We start from the raw sequence: 25,061 nt of genomic DNA, 5'->3' as shown, positions 1-25,061 counted from the left end.
GAGATATCTGTAGTGTAAAGATCTCTTCACGAATTGTATCAATCTTATTTTTGAAGTGATTGCAAATCTCTTGGGCAGTGAGTAATTTAGTGGGTGGAAGTAATGGAGGACAAAGTAGAGTGTTGAAGGTTGAAAATAGTTGACGGGGAGTGTGTGAGAGGGTGTTAATGAGAGTGATAAAATAGGTCTGTTTGGCAGTGTGGAGGCAGGAACTGTATTTTTGGAGGGCAGATTTATATTGGCTGAAATCTTGCTGTGACGGGGTCTTACGCCACAGACGCTCAAGAGCGCGACTACGTTTTTTTGAGGCTTCTGGTATTATCTGTCTGCCAGCATTGTAGCGGTCGGGGCCTGATTCTGTGTGTAGTGAGGGGGGCCAATGCATCCAGGGTAGACGACAGTGAACTGTTGTAGACAGAAGTGGCCATGTTGGGGCAGAAAAGGGATGAGATTGTGCTGAAGAGACAATCTGTAGCAGAAAAAAGAAGTGAAGGGTTAAGATGGCGAAGGTTTCTACGGGTAATTGTTTGGTAGTTGGAAGGTAAAGGGGAGGACAAGGAGAGACTGAAACGAATGAGGTGGTGATCAGAGAGAGGGAATGGAATTTTGGAGAGGTTGCGAGGAGTGCATAGATAGGAGAACATGAGGTCAAGGCTGTTTCCATTAGAGTGAGTAGAAGCATGTGTCCATTGTTTTAGGTCAAAAGAGGAGGTTAAGCTCAAAAGTTTAGAAGTAGCAGGAGTGTTAAGATTAACAGGGATGTTGAAGTCTCCAAGAATGATTGTGGGAATTTCAGAAGAGAGAGAGTAGGGTAGCCAGGCAGAGAAGTCATCAAGGAAGCCTGATACCGGTCAAGGAGGCCGATAGATTACAGCAATTCTCAACGAAACTGGAGAAAATAGACGAATACAGTGAGCTTCAAATGAGGAGAGGGACAGAGAGGGGGGTGGATGAAGAACCTGAAAAGTGCTTTGAGGGGAAAGCAGAATTCCAACCCCACCTCCTTTCCATCCACTAGGCATGGGAGAGTGAGTCCACAGGAGGCCACCATGGGAGAGGGCAGCAGGAGAAGGAGAGTCAGATTCTTGAAGCCAGGTCTCAGTAATTGCAAGCAGGTTGAAGAAGTTTGTGATAAATAGGTCATGGACAGAGGTGAGTTTGTTGCAAATAGAGCGGACATTCCAGAGGGCGCAGGAGAACGGGAGGTTGGCTCTAGGCAGAAGAGGAATAGAAACCAGATTGTGTGGATTTCGGCTGGTGTCAGAAGATAGGGGTGACAGGTATGTTTGCCAAAGGTAAATGATGGGGGAATATCTCCAGAGGTTAGGAGAAGCAGAAGGGTGAGGAGGTGATATGGGAGTATGATTAATGAGGGGGGACATATCTCAGTGTCCTGGAGGTTTTATTAGTGTGTGGGTTCAGAATCAGCAGTAATTGATGAGTGCAGTATAAAGGTGAGGATAGGAGTGAGGGTGATATATACAAGCTGTGGGGCGGAGAAGAGAGGTAAAGGAGAGAAAATTTTAGGAGAGAGGATGCAAACATGAGAAGGATAATTAGGGATTGCATAATACAGGGTGGTGAGATTGAGAAGTAGACTGAATGTGAGATGGAAAAGTTGTATAGAGACTCAGGTCACCTGTAGTCTGTCTGTTGGTTTGCAGTTGTATGCTTTGGATGTTCGCTTTGTGCATTCGCTGAAGTGCTGAGCCGAAGTGTAATACTTAATCCAATATTAATACTTTATCCAAGATAGTAGTTGCCAATGCAATCCCTGCCTGTGCATCCCCTAGAAAGGGCTTAGATTTATACTGAGTTGGGTGGAGGTATTGCCAATTAATCAATTAGGATTGCATAGGAGGGACACATGGCTAACAGAATAAACTTCTCACACCAAAGACAGACTACAAGAAATAGCAAGAGAGCAGAATGGCAGAATTATAAAGATAAGGACAGCTCATAATTTAGGTATAGACAAGAGAAGGCAAAACAAACATCTGTGTTATATGGACAGAGGTAAAGATTTTGAAAGCAGCATAGATTACCATTGAGCAAATTAGAAACAAGGATTCTATTGCAGTTAAAGGTGGATTTTAAAAGCAGCATAGATTACCATTGAGCAAATTAGAAACAAGGATTCTATTGCAGTTAAAGGTGGATTTTGAAAGCAGCATAGATTACCATTGAGCAAATTAGAAACAAGGATTCTATTGCAGTTAAAGGTGGATTTTGAAAGCAGCATAGATTACCATTGAGAAAATTAGAAACAAGTATTCTATTGCAGTTAAAGGTGGATTTTGAAAGCAGCATAGATTACCTGTGGAGGGATAGAGAAGAGCTTTTTAGATAGTGCTCAGCCGAAGTGTAATACTTAATCCAATATTAATACTTTATCCAAGATAGTAGTTGCCAATGCAATCCTTGCCTGTGCAACCCCTGCCTATGTTAGTAGTAGGATGTGGTACTTTATATGGCAGCAATAATCTATGAAATACTGCTACAGTGACTATTTAAGGGGAAAGAAGTATAAAACCACAGTCATAATGGGGTAAAAGAGAAAACCATCTGCAAACAGAAGGAGGTGCAACCAGTATGAGAGAGGTAGCATTGGTCATCAGTAATACAAATTCTGCTGGAAAGGTGGATTTATTCCCAGTTAATCTGCCCTTCTCAGTGCTAGGGATCCTATCTTAGGGCTCACTGCAGAACAGTGCAGGATCCCATAAGTGTTCAGTGCCCTTGAGTTGAAGCAAGTGCAGTGTACTGTATGTGTAGGAACTCATGGAGGATAGTGTTCTGCACTGTCAGCATTGAAGTGCCTCCATGGTCAATGCTAGGACAGGTGTTCCTGGCGGGAAGATGACGTGTTTCTTCTGATGTGAGGTCTGTTGTGGTGGTCTGCTCTGTGGACACAAGGGGTGTTAATTCACACATTAAATAGGCAAACTTTGATGGATGGCATGTAATTCCCCTGTGATGCCAACATCCTGGTTTCCTTGAATTTTCCCTTATCAATTCTCTCCCACTCTTGCTGCCATAATCTTATGGTACAGTGGGAGTTAAAAGAACTGAGGGAGCTGTCATTTGCACTCATCAAGAGTGCCCAACTATGCCCACCCTTTCCACCCAGCTCCACTATTGATAAAAGCCATACAACAGCTTCCATAAATGAAAGAGTCTATGAATAGAGGATGGGCAGATGATTGATAGGCTCCTTCATTCATAGATCATGCTTCAATCATGGAAGCTGTTCCCTACTGCAAATACTGATGGCTGATCACAAGTCATATTCAGGTACATACACTGCATGCATTTACAAAACATATTTGATAATGTATTAGGTTACAGTGCATTCACAGTAGAATGTAACATGTTATTGTGCACTGTTGGCAGCGAGCAATGCAATGCTTGTTTTTTCTTTTTCTTTTTTATCACTTTATTCCTGTCACAGCAGTGTGATTTGTTGTGGTGCTGTGTGATGACTTCCAGTGTGGAAAAATGCAGACAGAAGGAATGGCCCAGCGAGATAATCCAAGGGGGCCAAGGGAGAACACCCCTTCATGGAGAAACCGATCACCGCCCCGCCGGCGACCAAAAAGGGAGAGGTCACCCTCACCATGTTGGGGCTGTCAACAAAAGGGACATTGCTTGAGGGACTGTCCTGATCAAATACCAAGGGGGCCATTAAACCCAGAGCGACCCACCGCTAGGAGTCAAGCAGTGGGGCGGTCCAGCAAAACAAATCCCCAGTCACACACGGAGGACGTGGGGGTTGATTGCCCTGTGGTACATGGGTACTTCGATGGCCAAGAGATCGAGTGTCTCTTCGACACTGGCTTCCAAGTCACTATTCTACCAAAACCTTTGTTCCAGCCATACTTCCCAAAGAAGAAAATGAGTCGGGATACCCCATGGACCTCACTGACAGCTGCCAACGAACTTCCTATAGAAGTGGTTGGGATTACCTGGATGAAGGTAAAACTGCGGGGACAGGACCTTGGCCAAAAAGGTGTGGTGGTTACACGTGCATCCGGAAAAGGACAGCTGCAGGTGATATTGGGCATGAATATCATCCAGGGGCTGAAGCCTGAGCTGTTGAAATGATGTCCTACACACCTGGGACCATCTAAAGAAGTTAGAAATCTGCTTCTTACCTTGGCAGCACTAAAGGACAAACTCGTGGCCGATGCCCTATCACGGTACCCTTCAGTACAACCACAGCGAGATGTGGATGAAGAGGCTGAAGAAATTCCACCCGTAATGAGGGCTAGACCTAAGAGTCAACCACAGGTGGACCTCATCCATGTATTGGAAGAGTATAACTGGGTGGAAATACAGAAGAAGGATCCTGTGATTACCCCAGTAAGAGAGGCGATGCAGTTACAGCGGTGGCCCAGTAGAAGAGAAAGATCGTGACTGCTGCCAGAGACACAAAAACTGTTGGGTGAATGGTCACGTTTCCTCTTGAGAGTTGGCATATTGTATCGCAGAATAATGTTCCCCCATGACTCGGCAGGTCGTACTGTCACGGGCCAGAGCTAGACAAGTGGCAGAAAGAATCCATTTGGAAGAAGGACATTGGGGTGTCCACAAGACATTCACCTGGTTCAAAAGGCAAGCCATGTGTGTGGGGCTGTTCCAGTTGATCAATCAGATATCTCAGCACTGCACGGTATGTTCCGTGACAAAAGGGGCTGAGGCCCAGGTGCCTCCCATGACTTGGAACACGTCAGCCCCATTGGCAGTATTGACAGTTGATTTTCTCACCCCTGACATGTCAGAAGATGGACATCGCCATGTCCTTGTTATGGTGGATCACTTTACTAAGTTTGCAGTAACTGTGCCAACTCATGACCAGACTGCAAAGACTGCAGCCCAAGCAGTGTGGAAGCACTTCTGTCTCCCTTATGGCTGCCCTCAGAAGATACATTCAGACCAAGGGCCATGCTTTGAAAGTGAGTTCTTCCAGGAGTGGTGTCGTGCCTTAGGTGTCAAAAAGACACATACAACCCCATACCACCCAAAGGGTAAAGGAGCATGTGAGAGGTTTAATCGTACCCTGATACAACTGTTGAGAGGACTGGCTCATGAAAAACAAACCAAATGGACCCAATACTTGGCTGAAGTGGTTTGGAAGTATAACCATACTGTGCACTCAGCGACAGGTCGCTCTCCTTACCATGTGATGTTTGGCCGTACTCTTGGGGGAACAACAGATCTATGGGGTGTTGTCCCCACTGAAGAACTGGAGTATACTCCAGAATCCTGGATTCAAGAGTGGAGGCGACGCCTGTCAGAAGTCCAACAGTTCGTAAAGGATCAAACTTGGGTGAAACAAGAAGAGTCAGGAACCAAGGTTTATGACCTGAAACCTAGAGACAGGGTCCTGATCCGGCGCAAAGGTGAACATCAGCAGGGTAAGCTACCAACTCCATGAGAGGAAGTGCCTGAAGTTGTGTTACAGCAACCCATCCCAGGAGTGCCAGTCTATGACATCCAGAAGGAAAGTACTCAAGACAGGCCAAGATGGATACACCGCAGGCTCCTTAAACCTTTTAGAAGCTACAGGGAGATTCCTGGGAGTTCAACTAGAGAGCCAGAAGAACAGGGTTCAGAGCCACCAGTAACAGCCCCAACAGAGAATCAGTGTTGGCTACTCTCTGTTCCCTCACTGCTACATCCAAGTCTCTCAGGAGAGATTACGGGTATGGACGATGCCGTACAGCCCAATGATTGCCCAGCTCAGGTTACTACTCCTGCTGTGGAGCCCTCTGACCCCCTGTCTACTGAGAGGGCTGAAAGTGAGGATGTACCTTTGCCTGCCCCTGGAGAAGAATCTGAACCTCGACCCTTGAGATGTTCTCAGAGGCACAACTTTGGGAAACCACCTGATCGCTTTGCACAAGAGGACTTTGTATGGTCTGTGAACTCGCCTGGGATCGCAAGTTCAAGTGGGGTGGAGTGTAGTGGTGTGCCCCTTTATCCAGATGCAGGTGCAAGTCCCTTTAGCTCAATTCCCCACAATCCTCTGGGCTCCCAGCATCCCCTGAGTTCCAGGACACACCCAAGGACAATAAATGCCAGCTCCGCCCAGCTTCCTGTGCTCAGAGAGATCCTGCCTGATGGGACAGCAGTGACTGGGCAAGTGAGTTGTCTCCAGGTGCTGGGTCCTCATTTGATCAGTCTGGTGTGTGGGCCACCAGCAGTGAGCACAAGAGCACGCAGCATCTATCCAAGCCCCAGTCACTGGAGAGGACTCTGTTACAGTCCATGTGGAGAAGCTGTCCAAGCAGTGGGTTGGTCCTATCTACGGCCCCCAGAGCCTCCTGACCGAAGTCAGCATCAGCAGTGCCAGTGTGAAGTCTGTGCCAGCAGGAAATCCCCTCAGCTCACAGTCTGCTGAATGAACGATTAATCTCTTGGAACACGTGAAAATCTTCAGATCTTTATCCTATCAGTAAACTTAACTCAGAGCACTCTGCTGCCACCTAGTGGCCATTAGTAGAACTGCAATAGAATTGTTTTCATATGTTTTATGCCTGTTATCCCTTCCTCATATTGCTGTTTTGTACTGCAAACCCCTGTCCACATGATCTCCTATGTAATCGACGTTCTACATTGTTAAGTAAAGTAGAAATTGCACATAACCACTGGTCTGATCATTTGGCTGATACCGTTACATAACATAACCATAAAATGTCCATCCACAAATGGTGGCCTCCACAATGGGATTAGAAGCAAAATCCAGCAGGAGCTACTGAGTATAAAAGAATAGAGGTGCCTCTAAGTGTAGCAATATGGTTACATTTAATTAAGGTTTACCATTTAACAACTCACATGGTTCATGATTAAAAGAGGCACATCTAAGAATGCAGGCATCTGGGGTAAAGCGGTCCACATAGACTGTCCTTCTTATCTTTGGCTCTCACCGTCGTCAGTCTGCAGTCATGATCGGGAAGACTACCCTGCAGTAGAGCGATCTGAAAGCGAGGCTTGAAGCGCTCCTGGAGCGCAGTGTGAAAGGAACGAAGTTGATGGCGGTGAGGAGGATGGTCTATGTGGACAGCTTTACCCTGGATGCCTGCATATTTAGATGTGCCTGTTTTAATCATCAACCATGTGAGTTGCTAAATGTTGTACCTTCATTGTATGTAACCATATTGCTACACTTAGATGCACTTCTCTTCTCTTTTTATGTTCAGTTATGCCATGACACTACTTGTTTATCAAAATATCGCTTGTTTATCTAGTCAAATTTTATTTTAAAAATTTGCTAGTCCTGCAAAACGCTCCTAAACCAACTTACTCTCAATACAAGGTGTTTCTGTATTTGTATTTTGAATCTATTATCTGCCATTTGCCTCATGGTGACACCCTCTCTAAGCTCCTGGACCTCTCTTTGTATCACTTCTTTTTATTTGGAATGAGCAGTGCACAATTAGTTGTGGTTATGGGCACTGCTCTTAGCACACTACAAATCCCATAATCCATAGTCCATTTTAGGAATGAGCAAGAAAGGGTGGCTACGTTCCTACATACAGTGGGACCATGGAGTATGAACATAGCAACCTTCAAAATGGATGTCAGATCACAGCAGCAAAAATGTGGAATTTGGAGATCTGTAGGAGGCTGAGACCAATAGAAGGCACTTTAAAGAGTTAAGAATACATCCCTGAATAGAATTAGTTGGTTTTTAATTGGTCTGCTTCATGTCATCTTAAGGCACCTCTAGTGAGAAAATCCCTCAGCCAGTCTTTACAGCTTTATTGGTAGAATTTCCTGGGTTTAGGCTACATTAATTTAGTTGCGTGCTCATAGTTAATCAGGTTTTTTGTTTTGTTTTTACGTTGTTTGCTTTTATACGGTAATGAAGTATGCTGTTTTGTCCCAAGGAATCTGTGGCCTTGACCTTTCCAACATAAAGTAGCTTTGGTGTCGTTATTTAGGCAAGTCTCCCATTTGGGTCTGTTGTGTGATAATTAATGCTCATGTAACTCAGCCGTCAGGATTCCTTTCATGGTGTCACCCATTTTACAGGCAAACACTCTAAAGGATTACAGTTCACATAACTCACCTCCTAAGCTTTCCCCAAACAATTACAGCAATTAACTTTTTTCTGGAAGATCAAGTGCTAGTAGAGGAGATTTTTAAATGGGCTGTCTGGTGGCAGCTCTGAAATCTTGCGATCTCTCACTCCTTTACTAACATATATGAAAACTGCTAAGAACTCTTTATTGACTTCAATATGTACAGCCTATAGGATATAAAGTGTGATTTATGATAATTTTCATGAGTGCTTCATTTTTCACCTCCCTTACACTCTGAAAATGGCTCAAGTATAGGTAAATGTTATGATTTTCATATGTATTCTGCTTTTCAATATATCATGTTTGGGTTTCTCCTCCTCCTGCCTTCTGATCTTCCTCACAGACTGGAAAGATTCTGATGAACTATACAGCATATTTATGTTTACATATGTTGCATAAGGTAGCGCTAATATACAAATTATATAAAAGTGACACAAAACACACACAATAATATAACTGAAATCATTAATGTGTTGAAAAAGGTGTTGAGGGGACTACAGGCCCCAGCAAAGTAAATGCAATACCAATAGTAAAGTCCAAAAAGAGTCCTCAAATAAAGGAAACAAAAGTGCCCAAAGTTGTGCAACCCACTTAGAAGGAACCACAAGTCCCAGCAGATGCAGAGTGTCCAAAGGGTTCTTCACAATATAAAAGGAGTTCACCCGTGAATGAAGAGATGTATAAATAGGCTGCTTACCAGACCCATATGGCCATCCAACCTAATGGATAGACCACAAATCGCTTGAAAACAGGACCAATGAACAGGATCACGTAAATCACTCCTCAGGATGTATCAGGCAAAAGACCCAAAAATAGATGTACAGGTATCACCAATTTAGAGCCGATCCTCAAGATGTACCAGGCAAAGCCCATATAGACCACATTACCCGGGGAAAGGCACATAGTGTGATACTGCTTATATTTTAACACCGTTTATCAAAAAATACACTTACATAGACCATGTATAAAACAAGCATGTCACAAGAGCCGATATATTGAATCCAACCCACGGTGTCCCGTGTTCACACATAGAATCTGTAGCCGGCTATGGGGGCATGGTGACATCACATGTTTACATATGTGTTGGTTTTAGGTAAAGTATAGGCTATCAGGCCCATCTTGTATGTTTTGCAGGCGGACCTGATCAGAAGGTCCTTGCATTCTTCTTCTGTTTAGGTTGGAGAGTACCCATACAGCACTGTGTCCGTGTCTGCTCTCAGAAACTGAGCGGACATGGATGTGTCATCTGCCTGCTCTGCTCTGGTCAGCAGGGGATCTGCGAGCTAATCCTCTGTTAACCTGAATAGAATCTTTCTCGTGTGAAAGGGGCCATATATAACAAAATGTATTTATTTATTTATTGTCTCTCCATGTGGTGGATAGCAATATATTATGTTTAACCCCCCCCCCTTCCCCTTGGGGAGAGTTTTTATGTAATGATTCATATTTATCTAGAGCCCTCCCTTGGGGGAGGTTATAGAAAGTATATTAATCAGCGCTCACAAGGGGTGCTACTCTCTGTTTTGGCTGCTGGTAGGGGCTTACAGTCAGGTGGAAGTCAATCAAAACACTGCCACATCAAAAGGCTGCAAGCTGGAGGAGCCTTAGAGGGGATGGAATAAAAGGTTCAAGTGCCTGTAGTGTATGCTGTTGGACTGACCTTGGTACAGAGGGGGGAGGGGTGGGGATGTAAAAATCCACTGGTCCAGGTGGATGGGGGGAGTAGGGCTGGGTGGCACTCTGGGCTGCTATCCGGGTGAGCTAAGGGGCTCAATGTATACCATAAAAGAAGAGGGGAGAAGCGCCACTGGAGTGCAATAAAAAGAGTTTTATTAAGAACAAGCAGGTTATGGTGACTCACATCTGGGCTCAAATCTGAACAATCACTGTGGTGCCCTCCGTGGAGTAGTCAGGTAGCTGGTTGCCTTCTCTGGGTCCGGTGCGGTCCAATCGTCCGGGAGAGGTCCGGGGGTAGTCTCAGGCGACTTCCGGGTCGGGACAGCGGAGGAGCTGCAGAGAGCTGTTGTGGCGGCGGCCGGCAGCGTCTGACGTCACGGGCAGTCTGGGCTTAGTGGGCATATCCGGGCATCACTACATGTTTCGGAGCATGCACAACATGCCGCTATCGGGCATGCGCACTCCTTTGTCAAGTGTCCGGATATGGGGAAGCAAGGAGAGTTTATGTAGGAGGCAAGGGGGCGTCAATCATATTAAAGGCGGCAATAACACAGGCAATCTTAAAGCGGCAATGCTCTTTGGAGGCAGCGGGGGAGAAATACAGGATTAAAATGTCCATATTATAACATTGGGGACAATAAAACACAAATGTAAAACGACCATCTTATCTCATATGGCATCACTGTTTGAATGGTCTAAGAGCATATGCCGCATTTTGTCGTCCTACACCGAATATTTTAAACACTTACTAATCTTTTAAAATTGTCTAATGGGTAAATCGTTTAATTATTTTATGTTCCACTTTGCTCTTTGATCATGCTCTTAGACCATTCAAACAGTGATGCCATATGAGATAAGATGGTCGTTTTACATTTGTGTTTTATTGTCCCCAATGTCATAATATGGACGTTTTACTCCTGTATTTCTCCCCCGCTGCCTCCAAAGAGCATTGCCGCTTTAAGATTGCCTGTGTTATTGCCGCCTTTAATATGATTGACGCCCCCTTGCCTCCTACATAAACTCTCCTTGCTTCCCCATATCCGGACACTTGACAAAGGAGTGCGCATGCCCGATAGCGGCATGTTGCGCATGCTCCGAAACATGTAGTGATGCCCGGATACGCCCACTAAGCCCAGACTGCCCATGACGTCAGACGCTGCCGGCCGCCGCCACAACAGCTCTCTGCAGCTCCTCCGCTGTCCCGACCCGGAAGTCGCCTGAGACTACCCCCGGACCTCTCCCGGACGATCGGACCACACCGGACCCAGAGAAGGCAACCACCTACCTGACTACTCCACGGAGGGCACCACAGTGATTGTTCAGATTTGAGCCCAGATGTGAGTCACCATATCCTGCTTGTTCTTAATAAAACTCTTTTTATTGCACTCCAGTGGCGCTTCTCCCCTCTTCTTTTTTGGGGGAGGTTATATGTTATGTTTTATATTTGATTTTTTTGTATTTGTCTGTTTTTCAGTTGATCAAAGCTGTATATGATCTCTTACATGTCTAAACACACTTTTTGTCCTAAAGAAGTAGAAATCCCATGAAACACGTTGACACCTTGACGGGATGTTTCATACTGTATATCTGTACATTTTACATACAATGATAAGTTTTACTATATATGTTGACAAACTCTGCAATTTTAAGATCATGGTTTGTTATATGTCATTTTAAGATGTAGTGAGGAGCATAAGTGAAAGTCCCATCAAAAATGTTGTTGTATTTAAACCCAGTGACTAGGATCTTATGTGTAATGTCAAAAGTAATGTTTCTAAGTTTGCAGCTTTCATCAAAATGATACCTTGTGAACCTGCCATGAAGGCCCTTGTTCAGGCGGTAGCTGTTATAGGGTGAGAAGGCGTTGCTCTCACAAATTTTTGGGCACAGTTTTCACAAGCCATTCTTTTTTGTATGTAAACCTTAATAATGAACTTCTCTTATTTGTTTTTGTTTGGCTTGTTAAATATGCCATTAAATGCATTTTGTTACATCCAATTAAAAATTGCAAAACAAATCCAGTTGTTCATGTCAGAAATTCAGAGCTGTCCTTCATCCTGTGTCCAATTTCTGTGTTATCTCAAGGAGAACTCCTAGTTGTTTTCTGGGACTATTTAATGATTAGTGTCAATTTTGTAAACAATAGGATGGGGGAAGATTTGAGCAGTTTAACACAAGAAAGATAGGCAGGGCTGATACCACTCAGTCCACAAAAACTATGTGTGTTGTCAGCTCACAACAGGATTTAGGAGCTGATTGTATTGCTGGCAGATCAGCTGGTAATCTGTACTTGCAGAGTCATTAAAGGTTAACACCTGAATCACACAGGGATGTGGATCACTTTCCTTTGCGATACCTGTGATTCAGTGCGGTGTGATTTTCAGGCCCATTAATTTGAATGGGCTGAAATAACACTAGATCGCATCAAAAGTAGTGCATGCACTACTTTAAAAAACGCACTGTAACCGGATCACATGGTACTGTGGTACTATGAGGTCCGATGCAGGCAAACGCACTGTGTTTGCAATCTGCTTTTGGGTGTCGTTAGGAATAAATTGACACCCGCAGCAAATTGCACACCCAGTGCATTTTCTACACAATGCTGGAAACGCACATGGAACGTGTAGACAAGCTTCTTACAAAATCCTCTTGAAACAGCCTTGACTGGAGGTAATATAGAATGGCCAGTAATTCTAGGTCTCTGTAAGAGCAGAGCTAGTCCAGCTAGTAATCTCTGGGATTCAATTCCCTTTAGCACATGCATACCTAAGAGCCAAAACCAGAGTTTATTTACAATATCCTAAGGCAGCTGCTACCACCCAGCTTCCATCTGGCAGTGTTGAGGAGGGCTAGGACTGATGTATTGATGGTTGAGATATGGACCCTCAGTAATCTGACTTGTATTTTTTTCTTTTTTCCTTTCTTTATCCTCTTTGTTGTGTGAACTGGCTGTGGCACGGTATCGCATCAGAGATTTCGTGTTTCTGGTGTCTCCTGCCCAGTTTGATCCTCTCTTAGCACTGCCATTGTGGGCTGGGCTCATGATTGACGAGCCGCACGTGATGACGTCACAGCGGGCACCTGCTCAATTGGACACAAGTGACAGGTGAATGACCGGTAGGATGGAGAACGAGATTTGGCGCCAACCCGCCCCCACGACGCAGCAATGAAGTGTAGGCGCTTGCGCAGTCCTAAGAGGACGCCAGCAAAGTAAACACACTTCCTCTATTCATAGGGGAAAGGGGAGAAGGCTCTGTAGTGGCAGCCATACAGGAGAACATCTTGCCTCTCGTCTGTTGAAACCCTCCCTTTGAACCTGGGCCAAAAATGTATACCTTAAGTTATGTCTTTTTAACTATCCTAACAAAGGTTTTTTAACACAGATTTTTTTGCAAAAATAAGATGTGAGATCTGGAAAGGTAATCTATACAACCCTCCTCTCATTGGCTGCAAGTGGAGTTTTACCTATATGTATTTTATTGATATGATAGCATAACAAGTGGGGATATAATTAAGTTATATTCCAATAAATTGTGGTATCTGTTTCACTTAGGGGTTGTCTTTAACCTAAAAGCATCGCAGACACTTGGGCCTGTTTTGCCTGTTTGAATGATATTATGAATGAAGTTTTTCCCAATGCGGATTGGCAATTCTCTCTCCCTCTGGCTATTGAGGGCTATTCTTATTGGGGTAACAGGGTTATGTAAAGTGCCTTTATGGACTGATGTTATGTATTCTTGTTAGGTTGGCTAAATTCCCATGGTGATTGCTGGCTTGTATATCTTTATATGGGCTACCCTTTCTAAAGAAAATTACTGTCTTTGAAATTTTGATGCACGGAAAAGCAAAAATATTGACTATAGGATCCTAGTGGATCTTGCCACTGGGATCATCCCTCCTTGGATATAGTGGGTAATAAAGTTGTTATAACTTAAAAAGAGGATTTGGAAATTTTATAACTAGAATATATAATTAAGCAAATGTAGTAAAACTTTGTCTCATATGGATCTTTGCAGACCATTAGGGTCCTCATTTACTTAATAAACTGACAATGTTTCTTATTTATCTATAGTGTTATCATGTACAAGGCTCTATAAGTCTTCTGAGGAAGCCACAGTTGTGGTGAAACATATTAAGCGGAAACCTCTGTACAAAGGCAGTATGAATTTGTCATGTTGGTTTTTTGTTTTTAATGCTTGTTTTTTTTAACTTTGGATATGTGAAATAAAAAGCTGTTTTTAGCTATAATGTCTAATTATTTGTTGATGAGCACCTTAAAAATCCCGTTATCTATTCTCCTAAAACACGTTTAATAAAATATTGATCTTTTTTTATATGTATCTTTTGTGGTACCTTAAAAATCCCCCATTCTTAAGTTAGGGTTTTTTATCTTCCACACAACACTCTTCAGTGAGGGAGACAAAGATTCCAAGATGATGCCCTCCAGCAAAAATCCTTTTAGCTTATCTTCTTCAGGCCATCGGTTCAGTACCTGCTGAGGCCAAAACAGCAACTCCAATACAGGTTGCATTGCAGGGACAGCAGTCCCAGGACAAGAACACTCTGAGCAGGCCTCCCAAAAATGTATCACCTTTCCAGCCACCTTCTGGGCACCTCCTTCCTAGGGAGTGGTCTGGTAAATATTCATAAATCAGTAGTTGAACCTCCTATTCCATTTTCTTGAAGCTTTATCTAGAAGCTGACATGAGCAATCAAACACTGACCTTAGGAATACCTTAACCAGACCAAGAAAAACAGATAATTTCTGAGTACAGCGGGACAGCTAGGAGACATATTATAGATAAAAGGGGTAAAAAAAGGCTTAACTGAAGTTATGAGGAGTTCTAAACACCTTCTTTAACCTGTACATCACTATACCAAATGCTCATACATGGCTTTTGGATTTTTTCTTGCATACATACAGTATGTCTTTCAAAAGCATGATGTAGGTTTGAAAAAATATGTTGTTTGAATATCCCTCTTGAGTTTTTCCTATACTCCAGCCACATTTTTAATTATTTTATTTTAGCTTGCCTTCTTGTCAGCAGTGATCCAGAGGAGCCGAGCTTGAAAATTCAGGGTCCTCCCTTCGAATCATTAAAAGAGATTTTACACCTCCTGGGTAATGAGATTTTTAAACTTGCTGCAGAGTCCAAAATGCAGGTTCACTTGAATATCGACCCTACAACTTCTTACAACAATAAGCTCTGTGTAAGCTCCAAGTCAAGACCCGAGACTTGCATAGGACTGAGGTCTCTCCCTATCTCCATGTGATAGTGCTGGGTGTACGAGTGCATGTTGCCAAGCATTGCTATCACATAGGAGGAAGTCACATGCTTCTCATTACTCAGAATTATAGGGTATGTTACTTTGCTTTGTCAGTCCAACAGTGTGGCAGGGAAGCAAATTAACATTTAGAATAAGTCATTGCAGGGGCCAGCATTAAAGGTGCCTGCATAAGCAGAGCACAGGGTAATTTAGGCTTCCTCCGGATCTAAATCCAATGTGTGATTATTTTTTTAATGTTAATGTGAAAAAGCGAACATGCTGATTATGTATTGGAAGGACAGTTTTCCTACAGCCGTGGCCAAATGTTTTGAGAATGACACAAATATTCATTTTCACAAAATCTGCTGTCTCAATTTTTATGATGGCAATTTACATATACTCCAGAATGTTATAAAAAGTGATCAGATTAATTGCAATTCATTGCAATGTCTCTCTTTGCCATGAAAATAACCTAATCCCATAAAAACATTTCTACTGCATTTGTGAAGAAGGCTTCAGGGCATCCATGAAAGTCCAGCAAGCGCCAGGACTGTCTCTTACAGGCGATTCAGCTGCAGGATTGGGGCACCAACAGTGCAGAGCTTGCTCAGGAATGGCAGCAGGCAGGTGTGAGTGCATCTGCACGCACAGTGAGGCGAAGACATTTGGGGATGGCCTGGTGTCAAGAAGGGCAGCAAAGAAGCCACTTCTCTCCAGGAAAAACATCAGAGACAGACTGATATTCTGCAAAAGGTACAGGGATTGGAATGCTGAGGACTGGGGTAAATTGATTTTCTCTAAAAATCTGATAGTTTGGGGCATCTGGAAAAAATCTTCTCTGGAGAAGAAAAGGTGAACGCTACCATCAGTCCTGTGTCATACCAACAGTAAAGCATCCTGAGACCATTCATGTTTGGGGTTGCTTCTCAACCAAGGGAGTGGGCTCACTCACAATTCTGCCTAAGAACACAGGCATGAATAAATAATGGCACAAAAACATCTCCTGAGAGCAACTTCTCCTAACCATCCAAGAACAGTTTGGTGATAAACAATACCTTTCCCAGTATGATGGAGCACATTGCCATAAGGCAAAAGTGATAACTAAGTGGCTTGGGGAACAAAACATCGAAATTTTGGGTCCATGGCCAGGAAACTCCCCAGACCTTAATCCCATTGAGAACTTGTGGTCAATCCTCAGGAGGCGGGTAAACATAAAAAACGAATTCTGACAGATTTCAAAAGTTGATTATGCAAGAATGGGCTGCCAACATTCAGGATGTGGCCCAGAAGTTGACTGACAGCATGCCAGGGTGAATTGCAGGGGGTCCTAAAAAAGAAGGTTCAACACTGCAAATATTGACTCTGCATAAATTGAATGTAATTATCAATAAAAGCCTTTGACACTTATGAATTGCTTGTAATTATACTTCAGTGTATCATAGTAACATCTGACAAAAAGATCTAAAAACACTGAAGCAGAAGACTTTGTGAAAATGTATATTTGTGTCATTCTCAAAACTTTTGGCCACAGCTGTATTTTCCTGTGTTCCGTGAAAGCTTGTAACCTGCAGTTTTCTCATTTTGACCTAGGTATAATACACATTTGTGAATCCGTGGCTTGGTGCTGTTCCTTAGGTAGTGTTCTCCTTTCCATTTCCTACACATAGAGAGTTGGCTGCAACAGGAGACATTGTTGAACCAATAGTACACCCATGTTCCTGTCTACAGAAATTATACTTGTACTGGAAGTAGGTGGCATCCAGAAATAGAAACATAATTCTTCTGTGTTGAGTTCTTTTTTCTCATTTCAACTGGTTCTTACAGCTTCAATTATCTCAGTAATAAGTATGCATGTAAATAGTGATTTGATATCACAGGATAACATTGTTCCTTTTCTTTCTATTTTCACCTCACAAACTTGAATGTGTGCTTTGAATGTGTGTTTGTCATGTTGGGATAATTGTACAAAGGCTGTAGATTTAGTTACAGTACCAAGACTGAATCTAAGGAAAAGGCATTCAAATTCCTTAGAGGAGTACTGAAATAGTAAGGTGACTAAAGCCTATTACACATGGACTGAATGTCGGCCGGCACCAGCCGGTTCAATAGAAACCGGCCAACATTCGGCCCCTGTGTACGGCAGCCCATCCAACAGAAACCAGCCGTTCGGGTTTAAAAAAAAAAAATCGTGTTTACTAGGCTTTAGGTGGAATCATTGTGAACACAGCAACAAGATCCAGCTGGAGTACCAAGTCATTTTATAGGTGGATGGAGTGTTGACTATCACAGGGTGACTTTCATCAAGCACTATATTAGTGTGTTTATCAAACTCAGTAACTCAGTAGCTTATGCCTCTAAAAGATCTAAAATCTTTGGCTCTATAAATTCTAATGCAATGGGGAATGCAGACAACTATATACCGTGGAGACAAAACATATTACAGACAAGCACACAGCCAATCTGACATAAGGTCAGGTCAAAAATCTGAAGTTTTTCTACAGTTAAGGGACAAGGTAGACTCCTTTGAGCACAGTATAGCACACATTTTTGAATGGAGAAGACAATTTTTTTGTAAAAGGTGTTAAGGTCAACACACAACGTTGGGGACCTGGGGCACACCAATCAGCAATTAGTCTCTCTAACATGTGTGATGCTGCTTAGGTATGGGTGTTAGAGCCAATGTAAGTTGATGATATATCGTGTGCCAGATACCCAACTCTGTATGTTTTCTCCTTCACACCTAATTTTAATCAACTATACAACTTACAAGGTCGCTTTACATTTAATAAAAATACATTTTAAGTTGCTGATAAGTGCTGTCACAGGTCTCCAACTGTGTGTTGGCCTTTCTCACATCCATTTCAAAAACCACTGTCTTTTCTATCCAAAGTCTGTACCTTACTGTCCTTAAAAGGGTGCACCTTGTCTCCTTGGTGTATGTAAACAGCTGATTTTTTGACTCCAGTTAATACCTCTCTCTGTATGGTAAACAACAGTCACATTGAGCAGTGCCAACATACTGCCTCCTGTGCAAAACGTTATGGTAAAGGACTAATGGTAATTTGACTACCTAAAATGGTATAAGTGCTTAGGAACTCCTTCCCACCAGATGAACTGCAGAAGTCACTTTATTGACTGAAAAACCGTCATAGACAGATTCTTATGGCCTTTGCATTATTTGACCTTAGGAGTTTAAAGCACTGTTCTTTTACATCTCAAAGCAGCTATAGTAATTTAGTTATGGATATTAAACAAAAAAAGGTGCATACAATGTTTAAGATTGATTTATACGACTTCAAAGGAAACTGGGGATCTACAATACGGTGTGCGCGGTTCCCAGTGAGCGCTGGCAGGGAGTCTGAGATGTGAACTAACGTGGGAACAGTTTGAGAGGAACAGACAGAGAGAACATATACAGACAGGCTGTTGAAGGTGCCAATATGGAGGAGATACATAGTAACAAGTGTGTTTGATCTGTACAAGAGTATAGCTCAAACCTTGAGGTGAGCAGCCATCTGCACCAGATATCTCTATACGTTCACCAGGTGGATTTGTTATCACAATAACAAAAAGGTGACACCAGGATATAAAAGCGAAGAAGGAGGAGCATGTAGCAGAATAAAAATCGGCCTAAAATGTTAAAAAAAATCTGATTTTTAATTTTTTTGGGAATGTTATATAGCAGAATGTGAAAAATATTGTTTTTTTTCCAGAATTGTCCCTCTTTTTTTTTTTTAGCGCAAAAAAGAAAAATTGCAGAGGTGATCAAATACCACCAAAATAAAGCTCTATTTGTGGGAAAAAAAGGACATCAATTTTATTTAGATACAGCGTTGCATGACCGCGCAATTGTCCGTTTAAGTAACGCAGTGCCGAATTGCAAAAAATAGCCTAGTCATTAAGGGGGCAAATCTTTCCGGTCCAGAAGTGGTTAACTATTATTATTTACTCTACTCTGAAGCATTTGGTATATTGCACATTACTTTTGATCTATTGCACTTTATCTTGGGATATATATAGCATTTAGGGCACTTTATAGAAATTAGATTAAATGAGATATGTGAATTAATTTTATAGATTGTTATCCACATGGAATATTATCTATTCACTAATTGAAACTGGATTTGATTTAATTTTGTGCACAATTAATTCCACTATGTAACACGAGAATACTCTATGTTTACAAATATTATTCATTTTTACACTGATAAGCAAAGCGCCACATCATTTAATTATTTTTATTTATCCTTAGCCGAAACATTACAATTGTCTTCACTGGACTATTGATGTAATGTAGTTATTTTCTGTGAAGTCTTCCCACTCAGTACTGAACATCCAAAGAATCTAGAAATCAACAGAACTGCATTACAGAAGAGGGAGTTAGACTGCAGTCCTGGAATACCAGCACTGTGCAGGTCATACCCTGAATGGAACACTTTGTTACTTCAACATATTCAGAAATTATAAACTGCAGTCCCACAGACAGGATATAAACTTTATCATTCAGCTGTTAACATAAAATATGTAGAGCATGAATTAAACATTTTCTACTTTATAATATATTACAAGCCCTTTAAAACTAAGGCATGCCGCAAGGTCTGGTACACTCACAGAAAAGGCATGTTTAGGAAATTAGCTCAAAACCAAAATAGTGAGGTAAGTCTCCATTCACACTGGTACGACTTGTCAGGCGACTTGGTCAGCCTGACAAGTCATGCACCATCGCGTCCCATAGTGTAGTGCAGGACCGGTTCTAATAGGAGCGACACAAGCCGCTCCGACTTAGAAAAAGGTTCCTGTACTACTTCGGGGCGACTTGCATAGACATTCATTTTATGAAGTCCATGCAAGTCGCGCCGAAGTCGCGCTGCACGTGACTTCACAGGTCGCCCCGAAGTCGGATCCGACCTAGTGTGAACGGACTCTAATAGTTCTATTTTTTTATCAAATAACTGTAAAAAATCATCACTTTTATATTTCTTTTCCATGGTTAATTAAGATAAATGTAATGACAATGAAACAATAAATTATGTTTGCAAAATATGTGCAGTTTAGGAATGGAATGCAAGTGATTATCCTGTTCTAGCATTTATTACAACTCTTAACACCTGAGCTATGACATGTCACTTCGGAATCAAAAATACTCATTAAATTATAGTGAAGGTAACAAAAACAAGGTTTTCAAAGTATATACAATAGATGGGGTTGGTGGATGTATGGAGGTTAAGACACCCATTGTCAAAGGAATACTCATGCTGTTCAAGTACATATAGATCCCTATCAAGAATAGATCTGACCCTGGGAAATGATAATATTTTGCCACTTGTAGATTCTATTGAATATGGGCCAAGAGGTCTTTCAGATCACTCTCCTCTAGTTTTGTTGATGAAGTCGGGTGAACAATTAATGTCCTTACCTTGGAAAGTTAACCCCCAATGGTTCTTATTATGGATGGGCCGAACAACCCCCTGTTCGTTGCGCACCAGAACACCGCGAATGGGGTATACGTTTTTTCGAACATTCAAACTCCATTAAAGTCCAAGGGACTCGAACTTGAAAAACCAAAAGTTTTCATTGTAAAATGATCGTTTTTACAGGAGCAATGATTTTAATGATGCTTAAAGTGAAACATTAAAAATGAAAAATTCCTTTCAATATCGTGCTTGGGGGGTCCCCTTAATGTGCCTGTAAAGTGGCACATTTGTACGATTTATGTAGCCTGCTGCAGCAATGCTGACATTTCTAAAGGAAAAAATGTAATTTAAGCTTGCTCGCGGCTGTAATTTATTGTCGGCTCCCGGCAATACAGATAAAAAAAAGTTAAAAAACGGAATAGGGTCCCCCCCAGTCTCTTCGGGTCTGGTATGGATTTGAATCTGGTACGCCAAAATTATAAAAAGAAAACGCGCAGGATACAGGAACGAGCCCTGCTGTTAAAAATTCAATATAAAATTCAAATCGCATGTACTTGTCATACAGGTACAGAAAAATTGAGCCTTGGTTGTTCGTGGTGCCTGAACACCATAACCCCTTGCAGTTATTCTTGCTGGGTGCAGGAACAAGCCCTGCTGTAAAAAATTAGATACGAAATTGAAATTGCATGTACTTGTCATACAAGTGCAGAAAAATTAGGCCTTGGGTGTTGGTGTTGCCCAAAACCAAAAACATTGTTGGAAGCTAGCATAATCAAGATTGAGGAATATAGGCAGCAAATACAGTCTTCAAGGGATGGCAGACCCCTAGCTAATTCAATCAGTTACATCATCATCAGGAGCTTGATAGCTGCTGTTGATCCAGAACTGATTCATTTTGATAAAAGTCAGCTGGTCAGTGGAGTCAAAAACAGACGCACTCTGCACACTGGTGTGGCAAAAAGAAGCCAAGCTCCCCTGAGCCTGTCCTTGTGCCATACTCACATAGGTACCCATTGATGGCCCCCTACTGCGTGTGCAGCCACTGCAGCATTACCAATGTTGAGTTCCACCTGGTGGGCATGTCACAAATGAGGTGGTTGGTGGGCAGGTTGAATTCCCGTTGAATGTCAGATAAGCGAGCAATGGCATTGTACGACCACTGGAAATAGCCACAGACTTTTCTGGCCTGCCTCAGAAGATCTTGTAAGCCCGGGTACCTGTTCAAGAAATGCTGCACCACCAAATTCAGGACATGTGCCAAGCATGGAACATGTGTCAAGTGTCCCTGTCAGAGGGCGGAGAGAAGGTTGGTGTCATTGTCGCATACAACCATTCCTGGCTCAAGCTGCCGTGGCATCAACCACCTCTAAGCCTGCCCCTGCAGTGCTGATAGAATTTCTGCCCTGGGGTGGCTCCTGTCCCCTAGACAGACCAACTGAAGCACTGCATGGCATCTTTTAGCCTGACTGCCTGCGTAGCCCTTTAAACGCTTACGGAGCACTGCTGGTTCAGAGGACAATTCAGCAGAAGAGGACATAGAGTAAGAAGAAGAGGAGGGGGTGGAGTAGACAGATGTGGCAGAACCAGCACCAGCTTTTTGGAGGCGTGGTGGCAGAACAAGCTCCAGCACTGAACCCTGTCCTGCATCCTTCCCACCTGCCAGCAGATTTACCCAGTGCGCTGTATAGGAAATGTAACGCCCCTGTCCATGCCTGCCAGACCAAGAGTCAGCAGTAATGTGAATCTTCCAGCTGACTGCTCAGTCCAATGAGGCAAAAACACTACCTTACACATGATGGTAGAGAGCTGGAATGGCCTTACATGAAAAGAAATGTCTTTTTGGAACCTGCCACTGTGTTCTAGCACATTCCACAAATTTACAAAAGGGGACAGATTCTACCAGAGGAAAAGGCAGCAGTTGTAGTGCTAGCAATTTGGCCAAGCTAGCATTTAGACGCTAAACATGTGGATGGCTAGGACAGTATTTTTTTGTATGGTTCAGCAACTGGGATAGCGATAGAGATTTGCCTGGCGGAGATATCAACAGGTGGTGTACTGCTAGCAGTTTGGGTGCAAATATCTGTGGCACCCATTGCTATCCTCTCAGTGCAGGTTTTTGAGAAAACATGAGGTATAGTAGGGGTAGAGATCCCAGATGAGGAGCAAGGAGAAGTCTGCCTTTTTTTATGATGTTGGTCTTTTACGTGCTGTTGCCAACGGTCTGCATGGCAGGTTGTCATATGTCTTGTCAAGCATGTGATGCCCAAGCTTCTGGCCACGTTTGATCCGCTTCAGATAGAGATTGCAAACAACAAAGCTGCGGTCTACTGCACATGTGTTAAAAAAAGTCCACACCAATGAACTTTTGGAAGTCAGCAGGGAGTTATCAGCGCCCTGCACCTGTGCAGCTCTGTGGTGTGATGAAATAGGGTGGCTGCCTTTAAGGGGGCCCCTGGAGCACATCCTGCCTCGTTGAAGTTGTGCTACCTCCTCCTCTTCCTCCTCACTTTCCTCCTCTATTCTCTCAGGCTCCCAAGTACAGTCAGTGACCGCATCATCCCCTCCCTCCTTGTCACTGGAGCAAACTCGGCAGTATGCTGCAGCTCGGCAACATGACTGCTAGTTTCTTGTCCATCATTGTCACCCCCTCTCTCTAGGCTCACATTATTCCCTTCCTCAACCTGGGAACCAACATCGGAGCATTCAAATTGCTGCGCATCCTCCAGCATCAAGTAACTGACACTATGATCAAATAATTCAGGTGACTTCTCCATGCATGATGGTGAGAGTACAGAAGGAGTAGCTGTGGACAAGGAGCCTGTGGAACAGGCCACTTTGGCAGCTGCAGTGGAAGGCAAACTATTATGAGCCTGGGTGACAGAGGAGGAGGAGGATGAGGACGGATGAGGATGATTAGTTATCCACTCCAGCAACTCTTCTGCATGTTGTGGTTCAATAACACGGCAAGCCCAAGAAAAAAAAGACCAGCGTGTCCCGTCTGCAGAGGATGCAACATGTCCGTGACCGCCACTTTTCAATGTGGACACAGAGGCCGCTTGCCCTCTTTTAGTGGCCTGTGAGCATCTGCCTCTCCTTGTTGGCATTTCAGACATTATGTGGATAGGGTTGAGCGGACACCTAGATGTCCGTGTTCGACGGGTTCGGCCGAACTTTAAAAAAAAGTCCGGGTCCGTGTCCTGGACTTTTACCGAACTTTTCCCGGACACCGAACCCCATTGAAGTCAATGGGGACCCGAACTTTAAGGCACTAAAATGGCTCTAAAACACCAAAGGAAAGGGCTAGAGTGCTGCAAATGGCAGCAAAACGTAATTAAGAGCATGGCAAGTGCTCTGCAAACAAATGTGGATAGGGAAATAACTTAAAACAACAAAAAAAAACAGAAAAATAAAACAATGTTCTTCTTCATCTCTGAAGGACGAGGCCCATATGGAGTAGGAGGGAGGTTGAGGTGGTGGTGGATGTGGCGGTGACATAGGCGTGCGCACAGGGTGTGCTGGGTGTGCCTGGGCACACCCTAATCACCTAGGGCACATAGCATTGCCAGTGAGGAGATGGGAAAGATCTCCCTGGGACCTGCTCTGCTCTATTTCTCCTTGCCTACAGGTACATGGCCCCGATACATTACTCTCCCTGCTGGCAAACACATGCATGTGTATTTCAACTTTGGGGTGCACACCTTAATGCAATAGGCTGCGCACACCTATGGGCGGTGTAGGTGGAAGCGGCGGTGGAGGAGGACCAGGGCCGGATTAACAGCATCATGGGCTTGGTGCTGAGGATTTTGAAGGGCCTTAGGGCCGTGCCTTGCCATGCACCCAGAGGAGGAAGGGTGCAGCCATGCATGCCTAATTCAACATGGGATGCTGTCTCTGAAGCCCATAAACACATCCATGCATCGCCAACTGTCCCTCCTTGTCCGGCCTTCACGCTGTGTGGGGAGGTTCTGAGGGTGCTGCCTGGGGAAGCGAGCATAGAAGCCAGACTTCTGTGTTTACAAGTGACAGAAGAGCGGTAACAGTGAATATGGCCAACCCGGGGCCTATATAAAAGGTAGGGGCCTGGAGCTGCAGCTCCAATAGCCCCTACATTATTCTGGCCCTGAGGAGGAGGACGAGGTAGCCAACACTGCTTCTTTTCACAAATTTTAAATGAGGGTACACCCCAAAAGAGTGAGAAAGAGCAAAAATGGAACAATGGGTGGGTAAGGTCGGTATCCATTGCTATTTTGCACAAGGTACGGAAAAGTCCCGTGGGATCCATGCCTGGTTCATTTTAATGAACGTGAGCTTGTCCACATTGTCTCTGGACAGGCGGCTGCGCTTGTCTGTTATAACGCCCCCAGCCGTGCTAAATACCCGTTCAGATAATACACTGGCTGCAGGGCACGCCAGCACCTCCAAGGCGTAAAGGGCAAGCTCAGGCCATGTGCCCAATTTGGAGACCCAGAAGTTGAAGGGGGCAGACCCGTCATTCACTACATGTAGGCGTGTGCACACATACTGCTCCACCATGTTGGTAAAATGCTGCCTCCTGCTAAGACGTTCCATCTGAGCTGCTGGTGCTGCTGTTTGTTGTGGCGTGCTGACAAAGCTT

Source organism: Pelophylax lessonae (assembly GCF_965119305.1).
Source record: "Pelophylax lessonae genome assembly, chromosome: 4".
Taxonomy (NCBI): domain Eukaryota; kingdom Metazoa; phylum Chordata; class Amphibia; order Anura; family Ranidae; genus Pelophylax; species Pelophylax lessonae.
The sequence above is the reverse complement of the archived record's forward strand: the minus strand, read 5'-3'. Positions refer to the sequence as shown.